This window comes from Hibiscus syriacus, unplaced genomic scaffold (genome assembly GCF_006381635.1).
Source record: "Hibiscus syriacus cultivar Baekdansim isolate YM2019G1 unplaced genomic scaffold, ASM638163v2 tig00110450_pilon, whole genome shotgun sequence".
Lineage (NCBI taxonomy): Eukaryota > Viridiplantae > Streptophyta > Magnoliopsida > Malvales > Malvaceae > Hibiscus > Hibiscus syriacus.
In genome coordinates, this window is record NW_024062743.1 from 1,942,399 (window position 1) to 1,956,596 (window position 14,198).

Consider the following 14,198-nt stretch of genomic DNA (forward strand, 5'->3'; position numbering starts at 1 on the left):
GTTTTAAAAATTTGACATTTTAGAAGTCAATAAGAGATATTTTTTATGGGACGGAGGGAGTAATATGCTATTACAAAGGTCTATTTTTTTATTTTCCGTTCATGGCTCCGAAAATATCAGACAGAACTATGTTAAATCCCACTTGAAAAATACTTAACTTGGGAGTGATCTAAGTGGAATCGGATAGCCTTCCTTTGCAAGGAAAGGCATGCATAGGCTGAAAATGGCACACCTATTTGTTATTTTCTTTGTTTCTTAGCGTCAAAGCTAGAGAGATCAGATCATCTCCCCTTCCATACTCTTTCTTGTTTAACAATTTCAGACATCCAGTGGGTAATTATTACATTTTGGAGAAACATTGCACGTAAACGACATGTATAAATATGTTCATCCTCGGAATATGCAAAACACATGCAGCCATGGATACTTGCAGCAGATGCTTCGTTCTTTCATTGGCCTTTCTCATGCTTCTCTTTGGAAGCATAGGGACCAATTTTGTCTTTGGTTTCAGTGGAAACTATGAGCAGATTGAAACCATGGTGGAGGAAGTACTCGATCACTCACCACATTTTACCACAATTCAAAGGTAAAACAATCACAGGACCATACATCTTTTATTACGATTTTGGTCTAATTATGGTTTTAGTCCCTTTATCGTGCTCAAATTTGGTTCTCTGACTTTTATAATGTTCTTAGTAGGTCCAAATTGATGATGCACTGACACGGTTAGTTGCTGCCGCAAATGCACTGGCGTGAAATTTAAAGAGGGGGGGAAAAAACTAAAGCATTAGTTGAAATATTTTTTTTTATGGATGAATGATAAGTGTCTAAATTATATCTTTATTAATTTTAAGAGTTTAAAAATTTTGAGTACATTATTTTGCTAAGGTCTATGCTATAACATCGTTAAAAAAAACCGTTACCTAACCCATGTCACATTTATATTTTTTAAAATTTTTATTTTTAAAAAATAACTTAAAATTATATATTTCTTTTAAAAAAATCCTAATTTATCTAAAAATTTTAAAAAAACATTGACATGTAGTAACGGATCCATAAATTTAAAAATAGATTCAAAAAATTTTAATATATTCTTTTTTTTTAAAAATAGGTATATAAATTTTCTTATTTTCTTTTTTTGTTTGATATTTTAAATTGATAATTTATAAAAAATAATTAGTATACACTTGATTCCCTAGTAAAAACAACGGCTTACGACCATAGTTTGATCACTTATCTTTCATTAAACATTTTTTATTAGTCAAATCTTGTAGATTGGATTTCTACATCACACCGACTGTGTGACCAGATAATAGAGGACAAAATAATACTTTAAATTTCAAATTTCAGCATGATAGAGGGACAAAAAGTATAATTAGGCCTACAAAGTTTTAAAATTTCAACTGTAATGTATTGATGACTTGCTATATGTAAATGCATATGTTCAGCACATATGCCATGGAACACTTGGAAGACGAAGATTGGCAAATGGTGGAGACAAAGGGAAACCAGTTTATTGTAAATGGCCAACCTTTCTATGTCAATGGATTCAACACCTACTGGCTGATGGTAATGGCAGCTGATCAATCTACAAGAGCAAAGGTTTCTGAAGTGTTCCAGCAAGCATCTTCGGTAGGGCTAACCGTTTGCCGGACTTGGGCGTTTAACGACGGCCAATGGCGAGCTCTTCAGAAGTCGCCATCCGTTTACGACGAGGAAGTCTTCAAGGTACCAACATTTGGCTTTAAACTAGTGGCAATGGCATATCATATGACATTTCATCAGAATGCTAGACAATGGTATTTGTAGTGCAGGCCTTGGACTTTGTGGTGAGTGAAGCAAAGAAGTACAAGATCAGGCTCATACTGTCTTTGGTTAATAACTGGGATGCCTATGGAGGCAAGGCACAATACGTTAAGTGGGGGAAGGCTTCCGGCCTCAACGTGACATCCGACGACGAGTTCTTCTTGCATCCAACTCTTAGAAGTTACTACAAGGCTCACGTTAAGGTAACATCATCAAGATTATATGCTAAAGTTTTGTTTGTTGAAAGAATTTGACATTTCTCTGCAATATGTTTCTTTTTGGGAAAGTTTAGGCAGTGCTGAATAGAGTGAATACATTGACAAACATAACTTACAAGGATGACCCTACGATTTTCGCTTGGGAACTAATGAACGAACCGCGATGCACGTCGGATTCATCCGGGGATACACTGCAGGTTCGGTTTTCTTTGAACACCTAGTGACAAAACAAATTAGCATTGGGTATGATATGATCATATATGTATATATACCCTCTCAATTGCAATAACTTCATCAGGAAGCAACTAAACTACTATTATTGGCATTATATTCTAGTCATGGATAGCAGAAATGGCAGTGTATGTTAAGAGCCTTGATGCAAACATTTGGTTGAAATCGGAGTCGAAGGATTTTATGGCCCCTCGGCGCCTTCAAGGGCTCAGTTCAACCCAAATCCGTATGCAACTCAAGTTGGAACCGACTTCATTCGGAACCATCAGGCTCTCGGAGTTGATTTCGCATCAGTTCACATTTATGCAGATTCCTGGTAAAAGCTTTTTCTTGTTTTGGAACTATTCTAAACAATTATGTGTATGTCACTTTAATAGATGATTTATTGAGTTTGTGAAGGATTTCACAAAACATTTCTGATGTTCATCTCCAATTCACAACATCATGGATGGAAGCTCACATAAAAGATGCCGAGAAATATCTAGGAATGCCGGTAATCTTTTCCGAGTTCGGTGTATCTGCGAAAGACCCTGGTTACTACTCGTCATTCCGAGATTCTTATTAGTATGGTGTACAAGACGGTGTTGAACTCGACGAAGAAAGGAGGGAGCGGGGCCGGGAGCCCTTGTGCAGCTGTTCCCCGACGGGATGGACAACATGGATGACGGCTACGCCATCGTGCTTGCAAAGTCTCCTTCGACGTCGAAACTATATCCCTTCATTCATCCAGACTCGCAATCCTTAATTCCATGTGTCATGGAAATGCCATTGGGGTTGCAGGAAAAAAAATGCTTTGGAGACGATTCTCTACCATGATTTGTAAAAGTTGCTACATGGAAACGAAAGGGAGACCATAACAAATAAGATCTCTATGAACACATGACTGATGTTGATGTACCTGAAGCATTTATATTAATTACTTATGAACACATGATGATGTTGATGTACCTGAAGCATTTTATTATACTTATCATTTTATCCGTGGTTCAGTCAACAATTATTATTTAATTTAATAATACATATATTTATAGTAATAAATTGAATCATTTATAATTATAACCTACATCCATTTTTAGGAATAAATGTCCCGAACATAGAAATCAAATTATAAACTGGCTTGGTTTGGAAAACGACTTGAGGCGATTAATTGGGGAGGACATGTTTATTATTAAATTTACCCTCTCAAATAATATTATAGTAAGTTATTAAATTTAGCTGCTCAAAAAAATATGCTTATTATTTTAGAATTTTAGAATAGCTTAAATTAGATTTTTATCTTCTTAAGGTAAGACAATCAAGTTATCAAGTATTTATTTCAGCTGAAAGTAATTTTAAGGGTAAGCTACATGGGGACCTCTAAATTATTACCCGATTTAATTTTGACCATCGATGTTTTGATTTAATCAATCATATCACTTAACTATTTAAATGATTCAATTAAGTCACTGGCCGTTAATTTTTAATAGAGGTGGTGACGTACAGTTAATAAAATTGGCTTGACTATGCATTTGTTCCTCATTGCTTACGCATTATATCAATTTAGTCATAGTTTTAATTTAATTTAAAAAATTAATCCTCCAATCCGAAGGTGTCACGTGTCAACCGGTTATTGTGACACATTTTTAGTGACACGTGTCACCATATGATTGGAAAATTAATTTTAATTAATTTTAATACTATAATGAGATAAATTTACCCACCAATCAGGTGGTGATCACCACCTGTGTAATGAAAAATAAAGCGAACATCTATTGGCGGGGGTTTTGAATGCTTAATCAAGCTACTGGTCATTGAATTTTAATGGAGATGGTGGCGTTTTAGTTAATAAAATTGACATAATATATATTTACCTCAGTACTTCGCTTTCTATCGATGTAGTCCTAATTTAATTTAATTTAAATAATTAACCCTCCAAATTGAAGGTATCACATGTCACTTGGTTATTGTGACACATTTCCAAGTGACATGTTACCACCTGTGTAAAGAAAAAAAAACGAACTGCTGCTGGAAGGGGTTGAACTGAGGAGGATCAGTGTCTTAGGCAAGACTTAACAAGTGGGGTAAATGCTCTATTTATTATATTTACAAACTCTTTATATATCTTGTTTTAGATTATTTCAAACATACACTATATATTAAATTATTGAAACAAATTTAATAAGTAAATTATAATTTCTCACACACATATAATATAGCTAGTGTAAAATTAAAAATAAAAATGATTTATATTTTATTTTTAAATTAAATTCATTTTCTTACGATTATTTTAAATTATAATGAATTATATTAAAAATAAAATTATATTAAAAAATCATTAGATAAACAAAGTCACAAAAAAAACTTAAATCATAAAAAATTACAATTTGAATCTTTTTTGTTTTCAATTTTTAAAAAAAATATTTCTAATTGCCTTTTTTATAATCATTTAAAAATAAAAATATTAAAATCATTTTTATTTTAAATCTTACATTAACTATAATTATATATATATATGGAAATATGATTTATTATATTTGTTTCAATAATTAATATATGTGTGTGTATGTGTGAAATAATCTAAAACAAAATATTAAAATAGTTTGCAAACATACTAACAAATAGAGCATCACTCTGGTAGTTTAGACTTGCCAGGAACACTAAATGCCCCTAGTTCAAAACCCCCAAACAACATCACTTCACTATTTTTTTTACACATTGTCGAAGCGGTTTTTTTCGAGGGGAAAAGGGTCTCGATTCGAAATAATATTTTACGATAAAATGTGGTTCGAGGAGTCGCCACCAATATTTGATTAGGGTGTGATTGGACACCCAAAAACGTATTGTCATTTTAATAAAATATTAATTTAATTAAAACAACAAACTTGCGGTATGCGTTACCAAAATTCGAGTTTGGGAGTCAGTTACGTGTGGGGAAGATTAGCACCCCACATTGCCTTAAATCGGTACCTAGTCGATTAATTATTGTCTTTGCAATGAAATTTACAAGTTCGAGTCTAATTTAATTTAAGATCCCTAAAATAAATTCTTTGAATTTTTGGACAAAACATAATATTTAATTATTTCCTATAGAGAGAATCGATCTCTCATACCTTAAAGCAATCAATTCTTATTCCAATCGAAATAAAAATATTAAAATTTCATTCTAAAGTTCACTATTAATTCAAAATAACAACACCCAAAATAATTTTAAGAGTGAAAACGATAATATATAAATATTTCCAATCGAGAATAAATGATCTTTCTTGCATTAAACAGTCATTTATTACCCAATTGAAATAAATAGATGTTATTATTTCGTCTAAAAAATCGGTATTAATTCAGAGAAAACGACAATATCAAATTATTTCCATCGAATAAATACCTCATGCCTTTAAAGCAGTCATTTATTACTCCGACCGAAATGAAAAGATATTACTATTCTCAATATCGATTCAAGGTTTTTATTTTGAAAACCTATCGGGAAAACACATGAAAAATAATGAGAATTAAAAGCGTACATCAAGCAAGTAAAATTATTTATTTTTTACCAATATTTAATGAGAATAAGGATGTCAATTAATTAAACATCTCGAGACAGACCTTAGATTCGATCTAATAGTATTTTCTTGATGAATTTAATTAAAAGACATGATATTTTCCCAATCCCCAAATTTTAAAATGAATTCGGTTTAATTTGTGTCACTAAATGGGATAAACTTTCATTTTAAAATTATCGAAAGTAACTTTCTTATACGTTAAGACATTCACTTTACGACAATATTAAAATGATTGAATATTACCCTTAGTCAATTTATTTCGATTTTGGTACCATGCAAAATTAATTAAGAACCAAGATGAACTAACATGCAAAAATAAAAATAAAAATAGGACTAAATCATAAATAGTCAAACTATCATGCCAAAATTAGAATAAAATAAAGTATACAAATGACTAAATGAACACTTACAATATTAAGTGCTAAAATTACAAGGAATAAAAATAAATAAAACATGGGGCTAAATTAAAATAAATTAAAATTACATGACTGAATTAAAATAAATAAAAAAACATATTTGAGGTCTAAAATATACACATGAAGATATTCCAATTTTTAGCCCAAATATACGAACAAAAAGGTAAAACTAAATCAACACTACTATTTTAAAAATAAACAGTCACTACAGGACCAAAATGCAAAACCGCTAAATGCAAGGACTAAATATAAAATAACCCTAAAAATATAACATGCATAAAAATGGGTAAATAGTGAAATAGATCCCTACACGTAACCATTTTGTAAAAACGCGCGATACTTTGGGGGACTTAAGAACAATTTCCCTTAAATTTTGCTTATAAATACAACTTATTTTTTTAAATCATTTGTAACCGAGTTTTTTTATATATTCTTTTTTCTCTCAAAAGCTTCTCCCGACCCAATGTCGGCCGCCCTGAATCGCCCCAAACCGCAATACCGGCTACTGCATATGGTGGCCGAAAATCCCAAACTCTCCCAAGACTTCCCCCGAGCCTAGATCTACTCTCCTAGACCCACATCCTAGGCTAAAACTACCTAAAAACCCTCTAAACAACCCCAAAACAAACAGGAAAAGCCTCGGCTTTTCGGCTTCTTACGCCCTCCGGCCGCCGCGAAGATCCCCTATGACTCATGTACTACTCGACCCCTGTTCTCTCTTTTCCTTTCTACATACAAGATGCTTATTATTTTTTTGCTAATCTTGTTTTTGAATTGAAAAATAAACAATAAAAAAATACCTTTAAAGCCTTTTATATTGTTGTCCAAAAAAACCAGAAGGGAAGAACCATTTGTTACAGATTTACTTGGGGTTTAAATATGTCATACCCCAAAATAGGGCCTAAAATTCTTTTAAAATTTTCTCAATGACTAAATTGAATTTTGATTAATTTCGGGGACAAAGTGAAATTTTGATTAATTTTTTTGGATCTAATTTTAGAAAATAACTAAAGATGGAGGACCTATGACATGATTTTGTCATTTTCTTTTTTTGGGTTTATATAACCCCAAATTTGGAAAAAATTAATTAAAATTTTTATCTTTCTCCAAAATTTTACTCTTTTAGAATGAAATATTTAATCGTCGTTTCGTCGCCGATCGTTGCTCTGTTTTCGACACCTCCCACACCATCGTGTTCCTTGCATCGTCCCGAGCCCACCGGTATCCTTCTTATCTCAGTTGTCATCGGCGTATGAGGGGTGAGGAAGATAAACTTTCTGACATTTCGAAATCAAGCACTTTGCCGTTCACCGTTGTGAACCGAGCTTGGTAAGTGTTTCAAAACCCCTTAAATTGCAATTAGGAAATTGTTTATAATTTTTCCAACCCCTTACAGCTCCGCATGTGCCCCCATGCGCCACCCTTGCGCATGGGGAAAGTCCACCGCCTGGTGGACTGCTTGGAAATAGGTTGATCCGACCCGACCCGGTATGATCATTGACCGACCGTTGACTTTAACCAAAAGTCAAAATTTTTGAAAAGTTATATTTTATGTTTTTCGATGTCATGAGTCCGATTCTAAAGTTTGTTTTGTCAAATTCTGACCCGAAAGCCCCGAATTGAGCTCATTAACCTAAAAATGCTTAGTATTTTTAGTATTTTTGCTTATTTATTTGAGATTTGGTTATGGAATTGATCCAATAAGATATTTTAATGAAGGTACTCATGTTTCACCTGATCGAGGGTCAGTTAGGTCCAGTGTTTCCTGTCCTTTAGACCCGCTCGATCCGCATTATACAAGAGTTAACCGTAAGTTTCCATAAATTATTTAAATAAATATTAACATTATTCATATTAGGATTCCGATATGGATTTTTCGATTCGTAGGATCTAGCACTGCTGTTGATCGTGATCGACAAACTCAGTAGTAGGTTTCCCTATCAGACTACTCAGATCGATACAGGTGTTTCATGTTGGTGTTCATTGCTGTTTTCAACTATCTATCTGAACTGTTTAAGATTTCTAATAATATTGAATATTTTTACGACACAATACCTGATTTTCTGAACACAATTTATCTGATATCTGATTTACTATATATTTCTGATATGATCTATGGATTACCATATTTTCGTATGTGATTTCTGAAAATGAAAAATTTTCATGTTTTAATGGATTAAACTACCATTTTTATTCGAATGCATACATGTTATTTCTGTCATTGGGGGTTTTATTAGAGGAAGTATCTCAGGCCTATTCTATGACTTGTAAGACCTTACTGCTTTCCGCAGGCTCCTCGGCTTTGTGCTTAGGGTAAGTCCTTACTGTAGGCTCATCTGCTTTGTGCTCAAGGTAAGTCCTTACTGCAGGCTCCTCTGCTTTGTGCACAGGATAAGACCTTATTGCAGGCTCCTCTGCTTTGTGCACAGGGTAAGTTCTTACTGGGTGTACAGGTGGGTGTATGGTTATGGGGAACCTACACATTCTGGTGATCAGACGGGGGTAATGTTCATGTTTTAAAATATGTTTGATAAATCGATTTTACTAAAATATTTTACATGTAAGTTTTTATACACCGTAAGGAGCACACTGAGGTTTTTAGCTCATTTCGTAAATTTTATCATTTTCATATAATAGCAATCTAGGCTAGCAGACTTGGCATCAGGAGGACCGACTTCTCCTAATTTTGTACCACTGTATATTTCTATATACCTTTATGTTATATTTTGGTGACATGTGTTTTGCTACCATCTTGATATATTTCTATTACCGATATTTTGTTCCATAAATGTTTTATACGATTTTCTGCGGTATTTTGATATGTATATATTTTATACAGTTTTCTAACATATGTATACATATATGTTTATCATATGAATCTTTCTTATAGATTTTAACGGTGTTCTAAATATGGAAAAAAATTCTGAATGTGATATGTGACCACTTAGATTTGGGTCTAACGTCCAGGCCGGGTCTAGGGGGTTACACTTGGTGGTATCAAAGTTTTCAGTTTTAAACACTCAGACTATGGATGAGTCCAAAAATCCATATTTTCAAGATATTTTTCAAAAAACCCTTGTCAGCTTATTTTATGAGTTTAAATATATTTGAGGTTTCTGATGCTAGTCTGACTTAGGTTCAAAATCTTTCTGTAGATCATTATAGATTTACTCGGTGAGTGCGACTAGAGGTCGTAGGGTAAGCCATGGTCGTGGTCGAGGGCGAGCGACTCGACCTGTTGTTACGATAAATATTCCAATCTCACCACGCGATTCTCTTGTTGTGCATATAGATCTGTCTATTTCTAGAGATGATCTGTTACTCCTGCGAGAGACCTTTCCATCACTGAAGATAAGGATACTAACATGGATGAGGACGCCATTAATAGAGTTGTCTTTCGTATGTTCAAGAGAGCTGCTAGAGTTCTTGGTAATATGTTTGCAATCGACATTTCAAAGTTTTTGGTAGCTGTTAGAGTAATTCTATTTCTGAGGGCCTTAATATCCCTGTTGAGAATATTGAGAAATTTGTGACAGTTCAAAGTCCCGTAGGCCAATCCATAGAGTTAGATCATATTTATAAAGGGTGTGTTATAGAGATCCATGGAAAATCTTTCTTGTCGACCTGATGAAGTTACCTTTGGAGGAGTTTGACTTGATTCTTGACATGGATTGGTTGAACAAGCATCAAGTTAATCTCGATTGTGAAACTAAGAGAGTTGTTCTGAAGACTCTGGATAACCGAAAGATTGTGATGATCGGGGAACGTCGTGGATTCCCGACGAATGTTTTTCGACATTGGTAGCTGATAGGATGATCATGAAGGGTTTCGAGGCATTTCTTGCTTATATTCTGGAAACTAGGAGTTCCCTATATGACATTAAAGGCATCCGAATTGTTAAGGAATTTCCCGATGTTTTTCTTGAAGAGTTGCCTAGATTACCGTAGGATAGAGAAGTTAAGTTTGAGATTGAAGTATATTCTAGTTCCACTCAAGTTTTGATGGCTCCTTACCGTATGGCCCCAAAAGAGCTTAAGTAACTGAAAGTCCAACTCCAGGTGTTGTTAGATAGAGGATTTATTTGACCCAGTGTCAATTATCGCATTCATTTTTTTTTCATATTTAAACAACATTAAAATCCATAAGAAAGATTCATATGATAAATATATATGTATACACATGTCAACAAACTGTATAAAATATGTATATATCAAAATACCACAGAAAACCATATAAAATATTTACAAAACAAAATACCGGTAATACATATATATCAAGACGGTAGCAAAACACATGTCACCAAAATATAACATAAGGTATATAGAAATATATTGTGGTACAAAATTAAGAGAAGTCGGTCCTCCTGATGCCAAGTCTTCTAGCCTAGTCTACTATTATCTGAAAATGTTAAAATTTATGGAAAAAGCTAAAGCTCAGTGTGCTCCTTACGGTGTATAAAAACATACATATAAAATATTTCAGTAAAATTAGTTTATCAAACATGTTTTAAAAACATGAACACTACCTCTGTCCAATCACCAGAATGTGTAGGTTCCCCAAAACCATACACCCACCTATACACCCAATAAGGACTTACCCTGTCAACAAAGCAGAGGTGCATGTAGTAATGTATTATCCTATGCACAAAGCAGATGAGTCTACAATAAAGACTTACCCTGAACACAAAGCAGAGGAGCATGCACTAAGGACTTACCCTCAACACAAAGCCGAGGAGCCTATGGAAGGCGGTAAGGTTTTACAAGTCATAGACTAGGTCTGAGATACTTCCTCCAATAAAACCCCCAATGACAGAAATAACATATATATAGTCAAATGAAAATGGTAGTTTAATCCATTAAAACATGAAAATATTTCATTTTCAAAAATCATATACGAAAATACGGTAATCTAGAGATCATATCATAAATATACAGTAAATTAGATATCAGATAAACCGTGTTCAGAAAATCATGTATTGTGTCGTAAAAATATTCCATATTATCAAAAATCTCAAATAGTTCAGATAGATAGTTGAAAACAGTAATGTAACACTAACAAGAAACACACTTGTATCGATCTGAGTAGTCTGATAGGGAAACCTACTACTGAGTTTGTCGATCACGATCAACGGAAGCGCTAGGTCATACGAATCGAAAAACCCATATCGAAATCCTAATATGAATAATGTTAACCTTTATTTAAATAATTTACGGAAACCTACGGTTAACTCTCGTAGAACGCATAACGAGTGGGTCTGACGGACGGGAAACACCGAACCTAACTAACCATCGGTTAAGTAAAACACGAGTACCTTCATAAAAATATCTTATTGAATCAATTACATAACCAAATCTCAAATAAATAAGCAAAAATGCTAAAAATTACTAAGTATTTTAGGGTTAACGATCTCGATTCGGGGCTTTCGGGTTAAAATTTAGAAAAATAGACTTCGGAATAAGACTCAAAACGTCGAAAAACATAAAATGTACGATCAACGGTCAGACCGAGTCGAATTGGATTGGGCCAGGTTGGGAAGGCGGGTCGGGTCAGCGGGTAGGGTCGGATCAGCCCATTTGCAAGCAGTCCACTAGGCGGTGGACTTTGCCGACGCACAAAGGCAGTGCGTGCGGGGCTCTAAGGGGTCGGAAAAATTATAAAAAATTTCTAATATGCATTTTAAGGGGTTTTGAAACACTTACCAAGCACGGCTCACAACGGTGAACCGTGGAGAGCTCGATTTTGAAATGTCAAAAACTTTATCTTCCTCAACCCCTCACACGCTGGTGACAACGGAGATAAGAAGTATACCGATGGGCTCGGGACAACCCAAGGAACACAATGGCGCGAGAGGTATTAAAAACGGAGTAACGATCGGCGACGAAATGACGATCAAAGATTTCCTTCTAAAATAGTAAAATTTTGTAGAAAGATAAAAAAAATTAATTAATTTTTTTCATATTTGGGGTTATATAAACCCAAAAAAACAAAATGGGAAAATCATGCCATAGGTCCTTTATTTTAGATATTTTATGAAATTGGATCAAAAAATTTAATTAAAATTTCACTTTATTCCCTGAAATTAATCAAAATTCAATTTTGTCCTCTAGAAATTTTTAAAAGAATTTTAGGCCCTATTTTGGGGTGTGACAAAATAAGCCTCAATTTTAAATTTGTTTTTGCTGATTTTTCTCTATGTAATGATTACAAATGGAAATGAGTTACGATTTTCGTGTTGTGTTGGTGTTTGGATTACTTGCTGAATTGTTTCTGACATGGCAGGGCTTCGGGTTGGTGGAGGCGTCGGTGGCCGATGAGTGGGTGAAACGGTGGTGGATTAGGTTAGGGTAAAACCCTAATTGTTGGTTAATATATACCATTGGATCGGTCCAGATCCAATGGCTGAGGGTGAGCGGCGATTGAGATGTATTAGGGTAAACCCTAATTTTGGTACAATCTGGACCCTTTATCTCCAACTCAATCGGACGGTTGTGATAAGGAGGCGGTTGGAGCTACTATGGAAAAACCCTAGTTGTTTGGGTTCTCACACTGGGCTTCGTCCCTAGGCCAAATAAACAGGTTGTTTTTGTATAATGGGCTTGTTGAATTGCATGCATTGGGCTTGGGGTGTATTTTGGATCTGTAAATAATAATAATAAAAATATTTTGTTAGTATTTTTAAATAATAATAATAGCAACACTTAATAATAATATATAATAATTTTAAACTTTAGGACGAAAATCGATGTCGACAGCTGCCTCTCTTTGTCCACGCTTGTGTTAACAAGAATAGGGTAAAGATGAAGAGACAATGATTTTTCATCCGTTCAACTTCATGCTTTGGAATATGATGAGGGACATGTTCTGTTTTTTATTGAGGAAAAATCATATTTGGGGTTGTTAATTAATTCCTCTGTCACTCAAGGAAGATTGAATCGAGGTAGACTTGTTCCACTATCATTCAGGGAATATCAAATCTTGAAAGATGGAGATTTGTTCTGCTTCTTCTGAAGGGAATATCTGATCTAGGGAGTTTGATCTATTCCACTTTCACTCAGAGAAGATTGAATCGAGGTAGATTTGTTCCACTGTTACTCAGGGAATATCAAATCTTGAAGGAGAGGGATATGGTATGCTTCTTCCTGAGGGAAAATCATATCTGGGGGAGTTGATCCATTCCACTGTCACTCAGGGAAGATTAAATCGAGGAAGACTTGTTCCACTATCACTCATGCAATATCAAATCATGAAAGATAGTGATATGTTCCGCATTATATAGAGGGAATATTAGTTCTGGGGACGTCGATCCATTTCACTGTTACTCAGGGAAGATTGAATCCAAGTAGACTTGTTCCACTGTCACTCAGGGAATATCAAATCTTGAAAGAGAGGGATTTGTTCCGCTTCTTCGGAAGGGAATATCATATCTGGGGATGTTGATCAATTCCACTGTCAATCAGGGAAGATTGAATAAAGACATACTATTTCCATTGTCACTCAAGGAATATCAAATATTGAAAGAGATGATATGTTCTATTTTTTTCTGGAGGGAATATCATATATGGGGACGTTGATCCATTCCACTGTCACACAGGGAAGATTGAATCAAGGCAAACTTATTCCACTGTCACTCAGGGAATATCAAATCTTGAAAGAGATGATATGTTCTGCTTTTTCTAGAGGGAATATCATAAATGAGGATGTTGAGTCATTCCACTGTCACCCAGGGAAGATTGAATAAAGGTATACTTGTTCCACGATCACTCAGTGAATATCAAATCTTGAAAGATAGGGATTTGTTTCGCTTCTTTTGGAGGGAATATCAAATCTGGGGGAGTTAATCCATTCCACTGTTACTCATGGAAGATTGAATCGAGGCAGACTTGTTCCACTTTCATGCAGGGAATACCAAATCTACAAAGAGAGGGATTTTTTCTGCTTCTTTAGGAGGAATATCAGATCTGGGGATGTTGATCCATTCCACTGTCAGTTAG

At 34.4% G+C, this 14,198-nt stretch overlaps 1 pseudogene; it reads left to right on the plus strand.

The window, feature by feature from the left end:
- Positions 1 to 398: 398 nt before the first annotated feature.
- On the plus strand, positions 399 to 3,147 carry LOC120125991 (annotated as a pseudogene).
- Positions 3,148 to 14,198: the final 11,051 nt, after the last annotated feature.